Below are 20,275 nucleotides of genomic sequence, written 5' to 3' on the forward strand. Positions count from 1 at the left end.
TTAGTTTCATGTCAATTTACCTTCATATTTGCAAGTGCATTGTCATAGTGATTTCAGAACACACATAGAAATGGGCACAGTTTAGCAGAAGCACCTTCGGCAATTGATTGTTATGTTCAATGGACTTTGATTGTAAAACAGCATTCTGGTTAATTCTTCGCAATAGCCTACACCTCAAAGATAAAGCTCAAAAGCATCTTGCACACATGCAGAAGGTCCTTGTGCAGATGTGGCAAGTAACTTCTGAAACTGATTGCAATCTTCAATGGACATTGATTGTAAAATAGCAATCTCGCAAAACCCGATGGGAAAAAACTCAAAAAGAAAATTCTTGTGCTGATGTGTTAAATGCATTCTGCAAACTAATTGGGATCTTCAATACACATCGCCAGAAAACCAGCAATCTCGTCAAACGCTTGTGAAAGTCGATAAGACAACGATCTACAGACATATCCCGCAGAACAGCAATGTTCCTCATGGCACTTCACCTTTCCTAGATGTAATATTCCTGTGCTCCTTGCATGACCAAGATTCTATGGAAAACAGCATATCAAAACCCATCAAAGTTATAAGGAACTCTGTGCCCCTGCTGTCATTTAAAATATGACTTTCTTACTGTTATGTTGAAAACGTGGTTGTTCAAAAAATAATGTAGACAAACCTATTCAAAAAGTTCACGGTGAAATTTTCTGCTGCCTAGCAAAATCATGAAATGGAGAAAACTCTAAGTTTTGTCTCATGCACTGTGTAAGCGCAATCAGCATGGGGGGCTCGTTGGTCTAGGGGTATGATTCTCGCTTAGGGTGCGAGAGGTCCCGGGTTCAAATCCCGGACGAGCCCATATGCAGGGAACCTACCAAAAGCAGATTCTTTCAATCACGTGCTGGCTTTCCCAATTTGTCTGCTTGTGCATAATATGTTACTCCAATATAATTATAAATCAAGGAGATAACCAAAAGCAAAATTCTATGAAGAATACATTCCAGGCAAACTTCTCCTCATTTGACCCATGCCTGTTACTCCTTTCTCACTAAGTAACACAAATTGCATAGTTTGCCACATTTGCTTTAGTTTCATGTCAATTTACCTTCATATTTGCAAGTGCATTGTCATAGTGATTTCAGAACACACATAGAAATGGGCACAGTTTAGCAGAAGTACCTTCGGCAATTGATTGTTATGTTCAATGGACTTTGATTGTAAAACAGCATTCTGGTTAATTCTTCGCAATAGCCTACACCTCAAAGATAAAGCTCAAAAGCATCTTGCACACATGCAGAAGGACCTTGTGCAGATGTGGCAAGTAACTTCTGAAACTGATTGCAATCTTCAATGGACATTGATTGTAAAATAGCAATCTCGCAAAACCCGATAGGAAAAAGCTCAAAAAGAAAATTCTTGTGCTGATGTGTTAAATGCATTCTGCAAACTAATTGGGATCTTCAATACACATCGCCAGAAAACCAGCAATCTCGTCAAACATTTGTGAAAGTCGATAAGACAACGATCTACAGACATATCCCGCAGAACAGCAATGTTCCTTATGGCACTTCACCTTTCCTAGATGTAATATTCCTGTGCTCCTTGCATGACCAAGACTCTATGGAAAACAGCATATCAAAACCCATCAAAGTTATAAGGAACTCTGTGCCCCTGCTGTCATTTAAAATATGACTTTCTTACTGTTATGTTGAAAATGTGGTTGTTCAAAAAATAATGTAGACAAACCTATTCAAAAAGTTCATGGTGAAATTTTCTGCTGCCTAGAAAAATCATGAAATGGAGAAAACTCTAAGTTTTGTCTCATGCACTGTGTAAGCGCAATCAGCATGGGGGGCTCGTTGGTCTAGGGTTATGATTCTCGCTTAGGGTGCAAGAGGTCCCGGGTTCAAATCCCCGACGAGCCCATATGCAGGGCAGCTACCAAAAGCAGATTCTTTCAATCACATGCTGGCTTTTCCAATTTGTCTGCATGTGCATAATATGTTAGTCCAATATAATTATAAATCAAGGAGATAACCAAAAGCATAATTCTATGAAGAATACAATCCAGGCAAACTTCTCCTCATTTGACCCATGCCTGTTACTCCTTTCTCACTAAGTAACACAAATTGCATAGTTTGCCACATTTGCTTTAGTTTCATGTCAATTTACCTTCATATTTGCAAGTGCATTGTCATAGTGATTTCAGAACACACATAGAAATGGGCACAGTTTAGCAGAAGCACCTTCGGCAATTGATTGTTATGTTCAATGGACTTTGATTGTAAAACAGCATTCTGGTTAATTCTTCGCAATAGCCTACACCTCAAAGATAAAGCTCAAAAGCATCTTGCACACATGCAGAAGGACCTTGTGCAGATGTGGCAAGTAACTTCTGAAACTGATTGCAATCTTCAATGGACATTGATTGTAAAATAGCAATCTCGCAAAACCCGATAGGAAAAAGCTCAAAAAGAAAATTCTTGTGCTGATGTGTTAAATGCATTCTGCAAACTAATTGGGATCTTCAATACACATCGCCAGAAAACCAGCAATCTCGTCAAACATTTGTGAAAGTCGATAAGACAACGATCTACAGACATATCCCGCAGAACAGCAATGTTCCTCATGGCACTTCACCTTTCCTAGATGTAATATTCCTGTGCTCCTTGCATGACCAAGACTCTATGGAAAACAGCATATCAAAACCCATCAAAGTTATAAGGAACTCTGTGCCCCTGCTGTCATTTAAAATATGACTTTCTTACTGTTATGTTGAAAACGTGGTTGTTCAAAAAATAATGTAGACAAACCTATTCAAAAAGTTCACGGTGAAATTTTCTGCTGCCTAGCAAAATCATGAAATGGAGAAAACTCTAAGTTTTGTCTCATGCACTGTGTAAGCGCAATCAGCATGGGGGGTTCGTTGGTCTCGGGGTATGATTCTCGCTTAGGGTGCGAGAGGTCCCGGGTTCAAATCCCAGACGAGCCCATATGCAGGGAAGCTACCAAAAGCAGATTCTTTCAATCACATGCTGGCTTTCCCAAATTGTCTGCTTGTGCATAATATGTTAGTCCAATATAATTATAAATCAAGGAGATAACCAAAAGCAAAATTCTATGAAGAATACATTCCAGGCAAACTTCTCCTCATTTGACCCATGCCTGTTACTCCTTTCTCACTAAGTAACACAAATGGCATAGTTTGCCACATTTGCTTTGGTTTCATGTCAATTTACCTTCATATTTGCAAGTGCATTGTCATAGTTATTTCAGAACACACATAGAAATGGGCAGAGTTTAGCAGAAGCACCTTCGGCAATTGATTGTTATGTTCAATGGACTTTGATTGTAAAACAGCATTCTGGTTAATTCTTCGCAATAGCCTACACCTCAAAGATAAAGCTCAAAAGCATCTTGCACACATGCAGAAGGACCTTGTGCAGATGTGGCAAGTAACTTCTGAAACTGATTGCAATCTTCAGTGGACATTGATTGTAAAATAGCAATCTCGCAAAACCCGATGGGAAAAAGCTCAAAAAGAAAATTCTTGTGCTGATGTGTTAAATGCATTCTGCAAACTAATTGGGATCTTCAATACACATCGCCAGAAAACCAGCAATCTCGTCAAACATTTGTGAAAGTCGATAAGACAACGATCTACAGACATATCCCGCAGAACAGCAATGTTCCTCATGGCACTTCACCTTTCCTAGATGTAATATTCCTGTGCTCCTTGCATGACCAAGACTCTATGGAAAACAGCATATCAAAACCCATCAAAGTTATAAGGAACTCTGTGCCCCTGCTGTCATTTAAAATATGACTTTCTTACTGTTATGTTGAAAACGTGGTTGTTCAAAAAATAATGTAGACAAACCTATTCAAAAAGTTCATGGTGAAATTTTCTGCTGCCTAGAAAAATCATGAAATGGAGAAAACTCTAAGTTTTGTCTCATGCACTGTGTATGCACAATCAGCATGGGGGGCTCGTTGGTCTAGGGGTATGATTCTCGCTTAGGGTGGGAGAGCTCCCGGGTTCAAATCCCGGACGAGCCCATATGCAGGGAAGCTACCAAAAGCAGATTCTTTCAATCACATGCTGGCTTTCCCAATTTGTCTGCTTGTGCATAATATGTTACTCCAATATAATCATAAATCAAGGAGATAACCAAAAGCAAAATTCTATGAAGAATACAATCCAGGCAAACTTCTCCTCATTTGACCCATGCCTGTTACTCCTTTCTCACTAAGTAACACAAATTGCATAGTTTGCCACATTTGCTTTAGTTTCATGTCAATTTACCTTCATATTTGCAATTGCATTGTCATAGTGATTTCAGAACACACATAGAAATGGGCAGAGTTTAGCAGAAGCACCTTCGGCAATTGATTGTTATGTTCAATGGACTTTGATTGTAAAACAGCATTCTGGTTAATTCTTCGCAATAGCCTACACCTCAAAGATAAAGCTCAAAAGCATCTTGCACACATGCGGAAGGACCTTGTGCAGATGTGGCAAGTAACTTCTGAAACTGATTGCAATCTTCAATGGACATTGATTGTAAAATAGCAATCTCGCAAAACCCGATAGGAAAAAGCTCAAAAAGAAAATTCTTGTGCTGATGTGTTAAATGCATTCTGCAAACTAATTGGGATCTTCAATACACATCGCCAGAAAACCAGCAATCTCATCAAACATTTGTGAAAGTCGATAAGACAACGATCTACAGACATATCCCGCAGAACAGCAATGTTCCTTATGGCACTTCACCTTTCCTAGATGTAATATTCCTGTGCTCCTTGAATGACCAAGACTCTATGGAAAACAGCATATCAAAACCCATCAAAGTTATAAGGAACTCTGTGCCCCTGCTGTCATTTAAAATATGACTTTCTTACTGTTATGTTGAAAACGTGGTTGTTCAAAAAATAATGTAGACAAACCTATTCAAAAAGTTCATGGTGAAATTTTCTGCTGCCTAGTAAAATCATGAAATGGAGAAAACTCTAAGTTTTGTCTCATGCACTGTGTAAGCGCAATCAGCATGGGGGGTTCGTTGGTCTAGGGTTATGATTCTCGCTTAGGGTGCAAGAGGTCCCAGGTTCAAATCTCAGACAAGCCCATATGCAGAGAAGCTACCAAAAGCAGATTCTTTCAATCACGTGCTGGCTTTCCCAATTTGTCTGCTTGTGCATAATATGTTACTCCAATATAATTATAAATCAAGGAGATAACCAAAAGCAAAATTCTATGAAGAATACAATCCAGGCAAACTTCTCCTCATTTCACCCATGCCTGTTACTCCTTTCTCACTAAGTAACACAAATTGCATAGTTTGCCACATTTGCTTTAGTTTCATGTCAATTTACCTTCATATTTGCAATTGCATTGTCATAGTGATTTCAGAACACACATAGAAATGGGCAGAGTTTAGCAGAAGCACCTTCGGCAATTGATTGTTATGTTCAATGGACTTTGATTGTAAAACAGCATTCTGGTTAATTCTTCGCAATAGCCTACACCTCAAAGATAAACCTCAAAAGCATCTTGCACACATGCGGAAGGACCTTGTGCAGATGTGGCAAGTAACTTCTGAAACTGATTGCAATCTTCAATGGACATTGATTGTAAAATAGCAATCTCGCAAAACCCGATGGGAAAAAACTCAAAAAGAAAATTCTTGTGCTGATGTGTTAAATGCATTCTGCAAACTAATTGGGATCTTCAATACACATCGTCAGAAAACCAGCAATCTCGTCAAACATTTGTGAAAGTCGATAAGACAACGATCTACAGACATATCCCGCAGAACAGCAATGTTCCTCATGGCACTTCACCTTTCCTAGATGTAATATTCCTGTGCTCCTTGCATGACCAAGACTCTATGGAAAACAGCATATCAAAACCCATCAAAGTTACAAGGAACTCTGTGCCCCTGCTGTCATTTAAAATATGACTTTCTTATTGTTATGTTGAAAATGTGGTTGTTCAAAAAATAATGTAGACAAACCTATTCAAAAAGTTCACTGTGAAATTTTCTGCTGCCTAGCAAAATCATGAAATGGAGAAAACTCTAAGTTTTGTCTCATGCACTGTGTAAGCGCAATCAGCATGGGGGGCTCGTTGGTCTAGGGGTATGATTTTCGCTTAGGTTGCGAGAGGTCCTGGGTTCAAATCTCAGACGAGCCCATCTGCAGTGTAGTTCCCAAAAGCAGATTCTTTCAATCACATGCTGGCTTTCCCAATTTGTCTGCTTGTGCATAATATGTTAGTCCAATATAATTATAAATCAAGGAGATAACCAAAAGCAAAATTCTATGAAGAATACATTCCAGGCAAACTTCTCATTTGACGCATGCCTGATACTCCTTTCTCACTAAGTAACACAAATGGCATAGTTTGCCACATTTGCTTTAGTTTCATGTCAATTTACCTTCATATTTGCAAGTGCATTGTCATAGTGATTTCAGAACACACATAGAAATGGGCACAGTTTAGCAGAAGCACCTTCGGCAATTGATTGTTATGTTCAATGGACTTTGATTGTAAAACAGCATTCTGGTTAATTCTTCGCAATAGCCTACACCTCAAAGATAAAGCTCAAAAGCATCTTGCACACATGCAGAAGGACCTTGTGCAGATGTGGCAAGTAACTTCTGAAACTGATTGCAATCTTCAATGGATATTGATTGTAAAATAGCAATCTCGCAAAACCCGATGGGAAAAAACTCAAAAAGAAAATTCTTGTGCTGATGTGTTAAATGCATTCTGCAAACTAATTGGGATCTTCAATACACATCGCCAGAAAACCCGCAATCTCGTCAAACATTTGTGAAAGTCGATAAGACAACGATCTACAGACATATCCCGCAGAACAGCAATGTTCCTCATGGCACTTCACCTTTCCTAGATGTAATATTCCTGTGCTCCTTGCATGACCAAGACTCTATGGAAAACAGCATATCAAAACCCATCAAAGTTATAAGGAACTCTGTGCCCCTGCTGTCATTTAAAATATGACTTTCTTACTGTTATGTTGAAAACGTGGTTGTTCAAAAAATAATGTAGACAAACCTATTCAAAAAGTTCACGGTGAAATTTTCTGCTGCCTAGCAAAATCATGAAATGGAGAAAACTCTAAGTTTTGTCTCATGCACTGTGTAAGCGCAATCAGCATGGGGGGCTCGTTGGTCTAGGGGTATGATTCTCGCTTAGGGTGCGAGAGGTCCCGGGTTCAAATCCCGGACGAGCCCATATGCAGGGAAGCTACCAAAAGCAGATTCTTTCAATCACGTGCTGGCTTTCCCAATTTGTCTGCTTGTGCATAATATGTTACTCCAACATAATTATAAATCAAGGAGATAACCAAAAGCAAAATTCTATGAAGAATACAATCCAGGCAAACTTCTCCTCATTTGACCCATGCCTGTTACTCCTTTCTCACTAAGTAACACAAATTACATAGTTTGCCACATTTGCTTTAGTTTCATGTCAATTTACCTTCATATTTGCAAGTGCATTGTCATAGTGATTTCAGAACACACATAGAAATGGGCACAGTTTAGCAGAAGCACCTTCGGCAATTGATTGTTATGTTCAGTGGACTTTGATTGTAAAACAGCATTCTGGTTAATTCTTTGCAATAGCCTACACCTCAAAGATAAAGCTCAAAAGCATCTTGCACACATGCAGAAGGACCTTGTGCAGATGTGGCAAGTAACTTCTGAAACTGATTGCAATCTTCAATGGATATTGATTGTAAAATAGCAATCTCGCAAAACCCGATGGGAAAAAGCTCAAAAAGAAAATTCTTGTGCTGATGTGTTAAATGCATTCTGCAAACTAATTGGGATCTTCAATACACATCGCCAGAAAACCAGCAGTCTCGTCAAACATTTGTGAAAGTCGATAAGACAACGATCTACAGACATATCCCGCAGAACAGCAATGTTCCTCATGGCACTTCACCTTTCCTAGATGTAATATTCCTGTGCTCCTTGCATGACCAAGACTCTATGGAAAACAGCATATCAAAACCCATCAAAGTTACAAGGAACTCTGTGCCCCTGCTGTCATTTAAAATATGACTTTCTTATTGTTATGTTGAAAATGTGGTTGTTCAAAAAATAATGTAGACAAACCTATTCAAAAAGTTCACTGTGAAATTTTCTGCTGCCTAGCAAAATCATGAAATGGAGAAAACTCTAAGTTTTGTCTCATGCACTGCGTAAGCGCAATCAGCATGGGGGGCTCGTTGGTCTAGGGGTATGATTTTCGCTTAGGGTGCGAGAGGTCCTGGGTTCAAATCTCAGACGAGCCCATCTGCAGTGTAGTTCCCAAAAGCAGATTCTTTCAATCACATGCTGGCTTTCCCAATTTGTCTGCTTGTGCATAATATGTTAGTCCAATATAATTATAAATCAAGGAGATAACCAAAAGCAAAATTCTATGAAGAATACATTCCAGGCAAACTTCTCCTCATTTGACGCATGGCTGATACTCCTTTCTCACTAAGTAACACAAATGGCATAGTTTGCCACATTTGCTTTAGTTTCATGTCAATTTACCTTCATATTTGCAAGTGCATTGTCATAGTGATTTCAGAACACACATAGAAATGGGCACAGTTTAGCAGAAGCACCTTCGGCAATTGATTGTTATGTTCAATGGACTTTGATTGTAAAACAGCATTCTGGTTAATTCTTCGCAATAGCCTACACCTCAAAGATAAAGCTCAAAAGCATCTTACACACATGCAGAAGGACCTTGTGCAGATGTGGCAAGTAACTTCTGAAACTGATTGCAATCTTCAATGGACATTGATTGTAAAATAGCAATCTCGCAAAACCCGATGGGAAAAAACTCAAAAAGAAAATTCTTGTGCTGATGTGTTAAATGCATTCTGCAAACTAATTGGGATCTTCAATACACATCGCCAGAAAACCAGCAATCTCGTCAAACATTTGTGAAAGTCGATAAGACAACGATCTACAGACATATCCCGCAGAACAGCAATGTTCCTCATGGCACTTCACCTTTCCTAGATGTAATATTCCTGTGCTCCTTGCATGACCAAGACTCTATGGAAAACAGCATATCAAAACCCATCAAAGTTATAAGGAACTCTGTGCCCCTGCTGTCATTTAAAATATGACTTTCTTACTGTTATGTTGAAAACGTGGTTGTTCAAAAAATAATGTAGACAAACCTATTCAAAAAGTTCACGGTGAAATTTTCTGCTGCCTAGCAAAATCATGAAATGGAGAAAACTCTAAGTTTTGTCTCATGCACTGTGTAAGCGCAATCAGCATGGGGGGCTCGTTGGTCTAGGGGTATGATTCTCGCTTAGGGTGCGAGAGGTCCCGGGTTCAAATCCCAGACGAGCCCATATCCAGGGAAGCTACCAAAAGCAGATTCTTTCAATCACATGCTGGCTTTCCCAATTTGTCTGCTTGTGCATAATATGTTAGTCCAATATAATTATAAATCAAGGAGATAACCAAAAGCAAAATTCTATGAAGAATACATTCCAGGCAAACTTCTCCTCATTTGACCCATGCCTGTTACTCCTTTCTCACTAAGTAACACAAATGGCATAGTTTGCCACATTTGCTTTAGTTTCATGTCAATTTACCTTCATATTTGCAAGTGCATTGTCATAGTTATTTCAGAACACACATAGAAATGGGCACAGTTTAGCAGAAGCACCTTCGGCAATTGATTGTTATGTTCAATGGACTTTGATTGTAAAACAGCATTCTGGTTAATTCTTCGCAATAGCCTACACCTCAAAGATAAAGCTCAAAAGCATCTTGCACACATGCAGAAGGACCTTGTGCAGATGTGGCAAGTAACTTCTGAAACTGATTGCAATCTTCAATGGACATTGATTGTAAAATAGCAATCTCGCAAAACCCGATGGGAAAAAGCTCAAAAAGAAAATTCTTGTGCTGATGTGTTAAATGCATTCTGCAAACTAATTGGGATCTTCAATACACATCGCCAGAAAACCAGCAATCTCGTCAAACATTTGTGAAAGTCGATAAGACAACGATCTACAGACATATCCCGCAGAACAGCAATGTTCCTCATGGCACTTCACCTTTCCTAGATGTAATATTCCTGTGCTCCTTGCATGACCAAGACTCTATGGAAAACAGCATATCAAAACCCATCAAAGTTATAAGGAACTCTGTGCCCCTGCTGTCATTTAAAATATGACTTTCTTACTGTTATGTTGAAAACGTGGTTGTTCAAGAAATAATGTAGACAAACCTATTCAAAAAGTTCATGGTGAAATTTTCTGCTGCCTAGAAAAATCATGAAATGGAGAAAACTCTAAGTTTTGTCTCATGCACTGTGTAAGCACAATCAGCATGGGGGGCTCATTGGTCTAGGGGTATGATTCTCGCTTAGGGTGGGAGAGCTCCCGGGTTTAAATCCCGGACGAGCCCATATGCAGGGAAGCTACCAAAAGCAGATTCTTTCAATCACATGCTGGCATTCCCAATTTGTCTGCTTGTGCATAATATGTTACTCCAATATAATTATAAATCAAGGAGATAACCAAAAGCATAATTCTATGAAGAATACAATCCAGGCAAACTTCTCCTCATTTGACCCATGCCTGTTACTCCTTTCTCACTAAGTAACACAAATGGCATAGTTTGCCACATTTGCTTTAGTTTCATGTCAATTTACCTTCATATTTGCAATTGCATTGTCATAGTGATTTCAGAACACACATAGAAATGGGAAGAGTTTAGCAGAAACACCTTCGGCAATTGATTGTTATGTTCAATGGACTTTGATTGTAAAACAGCATTCTGGTTAATTCTTCGCAATAGCCTACACCTCAATGATAAAGCTCAAAAGCATCTTGCACACATGCGGAAGGACCTTGTGCAGATGTGGCAAGTAACTTCTGAAACTGATTGCAATCTTCAATGGACATTGATTGTAAAATAGCAATCTCGCAAAACCCGATAGGAAAAAGCTCAAAAAGAAAATTCTTGTGCTGATGTGTTAAATGCATTCTGCAAACTAATTGGGATCTTCAATACACATCGCCAGAAAACCAGCAATCTCGTCAAACATTTGTGAAAGTCGATAAGACAACGATCTACAGACATATCCCGCAGAACAGCAATGTTCCTTATGGCACTTCACCTTTCCTAGATGTAATATTCCTGTGCTCCTTGCATGACCAAGACTCTATGGAAAACAGCATATCAAAACCCATCAAAGTTATAAGGAACTCTGTGCCCCTGCTGTCATTTAAAATATGACTTTCTTACTGTTATGTTGAAAACGTGGTTGTTCAAAAAATAATGTAGACAAACCTATTCAAAAAGTTCATGGTGAAATTTTCTGCTGCCTAGCAAAATCATGAAATGGAGAAAACTCTAAGTTTTGTCTCATGCACTGTGTAAGCGCAATCAGCATGGGGGGCTCGTTGGTCTAGGGGTATGATTCTCGCTTAGGGTGCGAGAGGTCCCGGGTTCAAATCCCGGACGAGCCCATATGCAGGGAAGCTACCAAAAGCAGATTCTTTCAATCACATGCTGGCTTTCCCAATTTGTCTGCTTGTGCATAATATGTTACTCCAATATAATTATAAATCAAGGAGATAACCAAAAGCATAATTCTATGAAGAATACAATCCAGGCAAACTTCTCCTCATTTGACCCATGCCTGTTACTCCTTTCTCACTAAGTAACACAAATTGCATAGTTTGCCACATTTGCTTTAGTTTCATGTCAATTTACCTTCATATTTGCAAGTGCATTGTCATAGTGATTTCAGAACACACATAGAAATGGGCACAGTTTAGCAGAAGCACCTTCGGCAATTGATTGTTATGTTCAATGGACTTTGATTGTAAAACAGCATTCTGGTTAATTCTTCGCAATAGCCTACACCTCAAAGATAAAGCTCAAAAGCATCTTGCACACATGCAGAAGGTCCTTGTGCAGATGTGGCAAGTAACTTCTGAAACTGATTGCAATCTTCAATGGACATTGATTGTAAAATAGCAATCTCGCAAAACCCGATGGGAAAAAACTCAAAAAGAAAATTCTTGTGCTGATGTGTTAAATGCATTCTGCAAACTAATTGGGATCTTCAATACACATCGCCAGAAAACCAGCAATCTCGTCAAACATTTGTGAAAGTCGATAAGACAACGATCTACAGACATATCCCGCAGAACAGCAATGTTCCTCATGGCACTTCACCTTTCCTAGATGTAATATTCCTGTGCTCCTTGCATGACCAAGACTCTATGGAAAACAGCATATCAAAACCCATCAAAGTTATAAGGAACTCTGTGCCCCTGCTGTCATTTAAAATATGACTTTCTTACTGTTATGTTGAAAACGTGGTTGTTCAAAAAATAATGTAGACAAACATATTCAAAAAGTTCATGGTGAAATTTTCTGCTGCCTAGCAAAATCATGAAATGGAGAAAACTCTAAGTTTTGTCTCATGCACTGCGTAAGCGCAATCAGCATGGGGGGCTTGTTGGTCTAGGGGTATGATTTTCGCTTAGGGTGCGAGAGGTCCTGGGTTCAAATCTCAGACAAGCCCATCTGCAGGGTAGCTCCCAAAAGCAGATTCTTTCAATCACATGCTGGCTTTCCCAATTTGTCTGCTTGTGCATAATATGTTACTCCAACATAATTATAAATTAAGGAGATAACCAAAAGCAAAATTCTATGAAGAATACATTCCAAGCAAACTTCTCCTCATTTGACCCATGCCTGTTACTCCTTTCTCACTAAGTAACACTAATTGCATAGTTTGCCACATTTGCTTTAGTTTCATGTCAGTTTACCTTCATATTTGCAAGTGCATTGTCATAGTGATTTCAGAATACACATAGAAATGGGCACAGTTTAGCAGAAGCACCTTCGGCAATTGATTGTTATGTTCAATGGACTTTGATTGTAAAACAGCATTCTGGTTAATTCTTCGCAATAGCCTACACCTCAAAGATAAAGCTCAAAAGCATCTTGCACACATGCAGAAGGACCTTGTGTAGATGTGGCAAGTAACTTCTGAAACTGATTGCAATCTTCAATGGACATTGATTGTAAAATAGCAATCTCGCAAAACCCGATGGGAAAAAACTCAAAAAGAAAATTCTTGTGCTGATGTGTTAAATGCATTCTGCAAACTAATTGGGATCTTCAATACACATCGCCAGAAAACCAGCAATCTCATCAAACATTTGTGAAAGGCGATAAGACAACGATCTACAGACATATCCCGCAGAACAGCAATGTTCCTCATGGCACTTCACCTTTCCTAGATGTAATATTCCTGTGCTCCTTGCATGACCAAGACTCTATGGAAAACAGCATATCAAAACCCATAAAAGTTATAAGGAACTCTGTGCCCCTGCTGTCATTTAAAATATGACTTTATTATTGTTATGTTGAAAACGTGGTTGTTCAAAAAATAATGTAGACAAACCTATTCAAAAAGTTCACTGTGAAATTTTCTGCTGCCTAGCAAAATCATGAAATGGAGAAAACTCTAAGATTTGTCTCATGCACTGCGTAAGCGCAATCAGCATGGGGGGCTCGTTGGTCTAGGGGTATGATTCTCGCTTAGGGTGCGAGAGGTCCCAGGTTCAAATCCCGGACGAGCCCATATGCAGGGAAGCTACCAAAAGCAGATTCTTTCAATCACATGCTGGCTTTCCCAATTTCTCTGCTTGTGCATAATATGTTAGTCCAATATAATTATAAATCAAGGAGATAACCAAAAGCAAAATTCTATGAAGAATACATTCCAGGCAAACTTCTCCTCATTTGACCCATGCCTGTTACTCCTTTCTCACTAAGTAACACAAATGGCATAGTTTGCCACATTTCCTTTAGTTTCATGTCAATTTACCTTCATATTTGCAAGTGCATTGTCATAGTGATTTCAGAACACACATAGAAATGGGCACAGTTTAGCAGAAGCACCTTCGGCAATTGATTGTTATGTTCAATGGACTTTGATTGTAAAACAGCATTCTGGTTAATTCTTCGCAATAGCCTACACCTCAAAGATAAAGCTCAAAAGCATCTTGCACACATGCAGAAGGACCTTGTGCAGATGTGGCAAGTAACTTCTGAAACTGATTGCAATCTTCAATGGACATTGATTGTAAAATAGCAATCTCGCAAAACCCGATGGGAAAAAACTCAAAAAGAAAATTCTTGTGCTGATGTGTTAAATGCATTCTGCAAACTAATTGGGATCTTCAATACACATCGCCAGAAAACCAGCAATCTCGTCAAACATTTGTGAAAGTCGATAAGACAACGATCTACAGACATATCCCGCAGAACAGCAATGTTCCTCATGGCACTTCACCTTTCCTAGATGTAATATTCCTGTGCTCCTTGCATGACCAAGACTCTATGGAAAACAGCATATCAAAACCCATCAAAGTTACAAGGAACTCTGTGCCCCTGCTGTCATTTAAAATATTACTTTCTTATTGTTATGTTGAAAATGTGGTTGTTCAAAAAATAATGTAGACAAACCTATTCAAAAAGTTCACTGTGAAATTTTCTGCTGCCTAGCAAAATCATGAAATGGAGAAAACTCTAAGTTTTGTCTCATGCACTGCGTAAGCGCAATCAGCATGGGGGGCTCGTTGGTCTAGGGGTATGATTTTCGCTTAGGGTGCGAGAGGTCCTGGGTTCAAATCTCAGACGAGCCCATCTGCAGTGTAGTTCCCAAAAGCAGATTCCTTCAATCACATGCTGGCTTTCCCAATTTGTCTGCTTGTGCATAATATGTTACTCCAACATAATTATAAATCAAGGAGATAACCAAAAGCAAAATTCTATGAAGAATACAATCCAGGCAAACTTCTCCTCATTTGACCCATGCCTGTTACTCCTTTCTCACTAAGTAACACAAATTACATAGTTTGCCACATTTGCTTTAGTTTCATGTCAATTTACCTTCATATTTGCAAGTGCATTGTCATAGTGATTTCAGAACACACATAGAAATGGGCACAGTTTAGCAGAAGCACCTTCGGCAATTGATTGTTATGTTCAATGGACTTTGATTGTAAAACAGCATTCTGGTTAATTCTTTGCAATAGCCTACACCTCAAAGATAAAGCTCAAAAGCATCTTCCACACATGCAGAAGGACCTTGTGCAGATGTGGCAAGTAACTTCTGAACCTGATTGCAATCTTCAATGGATATTGATTGTAAAATAGCAATCTCGCAAAACCCGATGGGAAAAAGCTCAAAAAGAAAATTCTTGTGCTGATGTGTTAAATGCATTCTGCAAACTAATTGGGATCTTCAATACACATCGCCAGAAAACCAGCAATCTCGTCAAACATTTGTGAAAGTCGATAAGACAACGATCTACAGACATATCCCGCAGAACAGCAATGTTCCTCATGGCACTTCACCTTTCCTAGATGTAATATTCCTGTGCTCCTTGCATGACCAAGACTCTATGGAAAACAGCATATCAAAACCCATCAAAGTTACAAGGAACTCTGTGCCCCTGCTGTCATTTAAAATATGACTTTCTTATTGTTATGTTGAAAATGTGGTTGTTCAAAAAATAATGTAGACAAACCTATTCAAAAAGTTCACTGTGAAATTTTCTGCTGCCTAGCAAAATCATGAAATGGAGAAAACTCTAAGTTTTGTCTCATGCACTGCGTAAGCGCAATCAGCATGGGGAGCTCGTTGGTCTAGGGGTATGATTTTCGCTTAGGGTGCGAGAGGTCCTGGGTTCAAATCTCAGACGAGCCCATCTGCAGTGTAGTTCCCAAAAGCAGATTCTTTCAATCACATGCTGGCTTTCCCAATTTGTCTGCTTGTGCATAATATGTTAGTCCAATATAATTATAAATCAAGGAGATAACCAAAAGCAAAATTCTATGAAGAATACATTCCAGGCAAACTTCTCCTCATTTGACGCATGGCTGATACTCCTTTCTCACTAAGTAACACAAATGGCATAGTTTGCCACATTTGCTTTAGTTTCATGTCAATTTACCTTCATATTTGCAAGTGCATTGTCATAGTGATTTCAGAACACACATAGAAATGGGCACAGTTTAGCAGAAGCACCTTCGGCAATTGATTGTTATGTTCAATGGACTTTGATTGTAAAACAGCATTCTGGTTAATTCTTCGCAATAGCCTACACCTCAAAGATAAAGCTCAAAAGCATCTTACACACATGCAGAAGGACCTTGTGCAGATGTGGCAAGTAACTTCTGAAACTGATTGCAATCTTCAATGGACATTGATTGTAAAATAGCAATCTCGCAAAACCCGATGGGAAAAAACTCAAAAAGAAAATTCTTGTGCTGATGTGTTAAATGCATTCTGCAAACTAATTGGGATCTTCAATACACATCGCCAGAAAACCAGCAATCTCGTCAAACATTTGTGAAAGTCGATAAGACAACGATCTACAGACATATCCCGCAGAACAGCAATGTTCCTCATGGCACTTCACCTTTCCTAGATGTAATATTCCTGTGCTCCTTGCATGACCAAGACTCTATGGAAAACAGCATATCAAAACCCATCAAAGTTACAAGGAACTCTGTGCCCCTGCTGTCATTTAAAATATGACTTTCTTATTGTTATGTTGAAAATGTGGTTGTTCAAAAAATAATGTAGACAAACCTATTCAAAAAGTTCACTGTGAAATTTTCTGCTGCCTAGCAAAATCATGAAATGGAGAAAACTCTAAGTTTTGTCTCATGCACTGCGTAAGCGCAATCAGCATGGGGAGCTCGTTGGTCTAGGGGTATGATTTTCGCTTAGGGTGCGAGAGGTCCTGGGTTCAAATCTCAGACGAGCCCATCTGCAGTGTAGTTCCCAAAAGCAGATTCTTTCAATCACATGCTGGCTTTCCCAATTTGTCTGCTTGTGCATAATATGTTAGTCCAATATAATTATAAATCAAGGAGATAACCAAAAGCAAAATTCTATGAAGAATACATTCCAGGCAAACTTCTCCTCATTTGACGCATGGCTGATACTCCTTTCTCACTAAGTAACACAAATGGCATAGTTTGCCACATTTGCTTTAGTTTCATGTCAATTTACCTTCATATTTGCAAGTGCATTGTCATAGTGATTTCAGAACACACATAGAAATGGGCACAGTTTAGCAGAAGCACCTTCGGCAATTGATTGTTATGTTCAATGGACTTTGATTGTAAAACAGCATTCTGGTTAATTCTTCGCAATAGCCTACACCTCAAAGATAAAGCTCAAAAGCATCTTACACACATGCAGAAGGACCTTGTGCAGATGTGGCAAGTAACTTCTGAAACTGATTGCAATCTTCAATGGACATTGATTGTAAAATAGCAATCTCGCAAAACCCGATGGGAAAAAACTCAAAAAGAAAATTCTTGTGCTGATGTGTTAAATGCATTCTGCAAACTAATTGGGATCTTCAATACACATCGCCAGAAAACCAGCAATCTCGTCAAACATTTGTGAAAGTCGATAAGACAACGATCTACAGACATATCCCGCAGAACAGCAATGTTCCTCATGGCACTTCACCTTTCCTAGATGTAATATTCCTGTGCTCCTTGCATGACCAAGACTCTATGGAAAACAGCATATCAAAACCCATCAAAGTTATAAGGAACTCTGTGCCCCTGCTGTCATTTAAAATATGACTTTCTTACTGTTATGTTGAAAACGTGGTTGTTCAAAAAATAATGTAGACAAACCTATTCAAAAAGTTCACGGTGAAATTTTCTGCTGCCTAGCAAAATCATGAAATGGAGAAAACTCTAAGTTTTGTCTCATGCACTGTGTAAGCGCAATCAGCATGGGGGGCTCGTTGGTCTAGGGGTATGATTCTCGCTTAGGGTGCGAGAGGTCCCGGGTTCAAATCCCGGACGAGCCCATATGCAGGGTAGCTACCAAAAGCAGATTCTTTCAATCACGTGCTGGCTTTCCCAATTTGTCTGCTTGTGCATAATATGTTACTCCAACATAATTATAAATCAAGGAGATAACCAAAAGCAAAATTCTATGAAGAATACAATCCAGGCAAACTTCTCCTCATTTGACCCATGCCTGTTACTCCTTTCTCACTAAGTAACACAAATTACATAGTTTGCCACATTTGCTTTAGTTTCATGTCAATTTACCTTCATATTTGCAAGTGCATTGTCATAGTGATTTCAGAACACACATAGAAATGGGCACAGTTTAGCAGAAGCACCTTCGGCAATTGATTGTTATGTTCAATGGACTTTGATTGTAAAACAGCATTCTGGTTAATTCTTTGCAATAGCCTACACCTCAAAGATAAAGCTCAAAAGCATCTTGCACACATGCAGAAGGACCTTGTGCAGATGTGGCAAGTAACTTCTGAAACTGATTGCAATCTTCAATGGATATTGATTGTAAAATAGCAATCTCGCAAAACCCGATGGGAAAAAGCTCAAAAAGAAAATTCTTGTGCTGATGTGTTAAATGCATTCTGCAAACTAATTGGGATCTTCAATACACATCGCCAGAAAACCAGCAATCTCGTCAAACATTTGTGAAAGTCGATAAGACAACGATCTACAGACATATCCCGCAGAACAGCAATGTTCCTCATGGCACTTCACCTTTCCTAGATGTAATATTCCTGTGCTCCTTGCATGACCAAGACTCTATGGAAAACAGCATATCAAAACCCATCAAAGTTATAAGGAACTCTGTGCCCCTGCTGTCATTTAAAATATGACTTTCTTACTGTTATGTTGAAAACGTGGTTGTTCAAAAAATAATGTAGACAAACCTATTCAAAAAGTTCACGGTGAAATTTTCTGCTGCCTAGCAAAGTCATGAAATGGAGAAAACTCTAAGTTTTGTGTCATGCACTGTGTAAGCGCAATCAGCATGGGGGGCTCGTTGGTCTAGGGGTATGATTCTCGCTTAGGGTGCGAGAGGTCCCGGGTTCAAATCCCAGACGAGCCCATATCCAGGGAAGCTACCAAAAGCAGGTTCTTTCAATCACATGCTGGCTTTCCCAATTTGTCTGCTTGTGCGTAATATGTTAGTCCAATATAATTATAAATCAAGGAGATAACCAAAAGCAAAATTCTATGAAGAATACATTCCAGGCAAACTTCTCCTCATTTGACCCATGCCTGTTACTCCTTTCTCACTAAGTAACACAAATGGCATAGTTTGCCACATTTGCTTTAGTTTCATGTCAATTTACCTTCATATTTGCAAGTGCATTGTCATAGTTATTTCAGAACACACATAGAAATGGGCACAGTTTAGCAGAAGCACCTTCGGCAATTGATTGTTATGTTCAATGGACTTTGATTGTAAAACAGCATTCTGGTTAATTCTTCGCAATAGCCTACACCTCAAAGATAAAGCTCAAAAGCATCTTGCACACATGCAGAAGGACCTTGTGCAGATGTGGCAAGTAACTTCTGAAACTGATTGCAATCTTCAATGGACATTGATTGTAAAATAGCAATCTCGCAAAACCCGATGGGAAAAAGCTCAAAAAGAAAATTCTTGTGCTGATGTGTTAAATGCATTCTGCAAACTAATTGGGATCTTCAATACACATCGCCAGAAAACCAGCAATCTCGTCAAACATTTGTGAAAGTCGATAAGACAACGATCTACAGACATATCCCGCAGAACAGCAATGTTCCTCATGGCACTTCACCTTTCCTAGATGTAATATTCCTGTGCTCCTTGCATGACCAAGATTCTATGGAAAACAGCATATCAAAACCCATCAAAGTTATAAGGAACTCTGTGCCCCTGCTGTCATTTAAAATATGACTTTCTTACTGTTATGTTGAAAACGTGGTTGTTCAAGAAATAATGTAGACAAACCTATTCAAAAAGTTCACTGTGAAATTTTCTGCTGCCTAGCAAAATCATGAAATGGAGAAAACTCTAAGTTTTGTCTCATGCACTGCGTAAGCGCAATCAGCATGGGGGGCTCGTTGGTCTAGGGGTATGATTTTCGCTTAGGTTGCGAGAGGTCCTGGGTTCAAATCTCAGACGAGCCCATCTGCAGTGTAGTTCCCAAAAGCAGATTCTTTCAATCACATGCTGGCTTTCCCAATTTGTCTGCTTGTGCATAATATGTTAGTCCAATATAATTATAAATCAAGGAGATAACCAAAAGCAAAATTCTATGAAGAATACATTCCAGGCAAACTTCTCCTCATTTGACGCATGCCTGATACTCCTTTCTCACTAAGTAACACAAATGGCATAGTTTGCCACATTTGCTTTAGT

General features: G+C 39.0%; 12 non-coding genes across 12 annotated transcripts; all 12 read left to right on the forward strand.

Moving 5' to 3' along the window:
* The first annotated feature begins 768 nt into the window (after window positions 1-768).
* trnap-agg (transfer RNA proline (anticodon AGG)) lies at window positions 769-840 on the forward strand. Its single transcript has one exon. It is a non-coding gene; the product is annotated as a tRNA-Pro (tRNA).
* Window positions 841-6,103: 5,263 nt separating this feature from the next.
* On the forward strand, window positions 6,104-6,175 carry trnap-agg (transfer RNA proline (anticodon AGG)). The gene has a single exon. It is a non-coding gene; the product is annotated as a tRNA-Pro (tRNA).
* A 992-nt stretch (window positions 6,176-7,167) lies between these two features.
* Window positions 7,168-7,239, forward strand: trnap-agg (transfer RNA proline (anticodon AGG)). The gene has a single exon. It is a non-coding gene; the product is annotated as a tRNA-Pro (tRNA).
* A 995-nt stretch (window positions 7,240-8,234) lies between these two features.
* On the forward strand, window positions 8,235-8,306 carry trnap-agg (transfer RNA proline (anticodon AGG)). Its single transcript has one exon. It is a non-coding gene; the product is annotated as a tRNA-Pro (tRNA).
* Window positions 8,307-9,301: 995 nt separating this feature from the next.
* On the forward strand, window positions 9,302-9,373 carry trnap-agg (transfer RNA proline (anticodon AGG)). The gene has a single exon. It is a non-coding gene; the product is annotated as a tRNA-Pro (tRNA).
* A 2,062-nt stretch (window positions 9,374-11,435) lies between these two features.
* Window positions 11,436-11,507, forward strand: trnap-agg (transfer RNA proline (anticodon AGG)). The gene has a single exon. It is a non-coding gene; the product is annotated as a tRNA-Pro (tRNA).
* A 995-nt stretch (window positions 11,508-12,502) lies between these two features.
* On the forward strand, window positions 12,503-12,574 carry trnap-agg (transfer RNA proline (anticodon AGG)). Its single transcript has one exon. It is a non-coding gene; the product is annotated as a tRNA-Pro (tRNA).
* Window positions 12,575-13,569: 995 nt separating this feature from the next.
* Window positions 13,570-13,641, forward strand: trnap-agg (transfer RNA proline (anticodon AGG)). Its single transcript has one exon. It is a non-coding gene; the product is annotated as a tRNA-Pro (tRNA).
* Window positions 13,642-14,636: 995 nt separating this feature from the next.
* Window positions 14,637-14,708, forward strand: trnap-agg (transfer RNA proline (anticodon AGG)). Its single transcript has one exon. It is a non-coding gene; the product is annotated as a tRNA-Pro (tRNA).
* A 3,129-nt stretch (window positions 14,709-17,837) lies between these two features.
* Window positions 17,838-17,909, forward strand: trnap-agg (transfer RNA proline (anticodon AGG)). The gene has a single exon. It is a non-coding gene; the product is annotated as a tRNA-Pro (tRNA).
* Window positions 17,910-18,904: 995 nt separating this feature from the next.
* Window positions 18,905-18,976, forward strand: trnap-agg (transfer RNA proline (anticodon AGG)). The gene has a single exon. It is a non-coding gene; the product is annotated as a tRNA-Pro (tRNA).
* A 995-nt stretch (window positions 18,977-19,971) lies between these two features.
* On the forward strand, window positions 19,972-20,043 carry trnap-agg (transfer RNA proline (anticodon AGG)). Its single transcript has one exon. It is a non-coding gene; the product is annotated as a tRNA-Pro (tRNA).
* Window positions 20,044-20,275: the final 232 nt, after the last annotated feature.

Source organism: Brienomyrus brachyistius, unplaced genomic scaffold (assembly GCF_023856365.1).
Source record: "Brienomyrus brachyistius isolate T26 unplaced genomic scaffold, BBRACH_0.4 scaffold55, whole genome shotgun sequence".
Classification (NCBI taxonomy): domain Eukaryota; kingdom Metazoa; phylum Chordata; class Actinopteri; order Osteoglossiformes; family Mormyridae; genus Brienomyrus; species Brienomyrus brachyistius.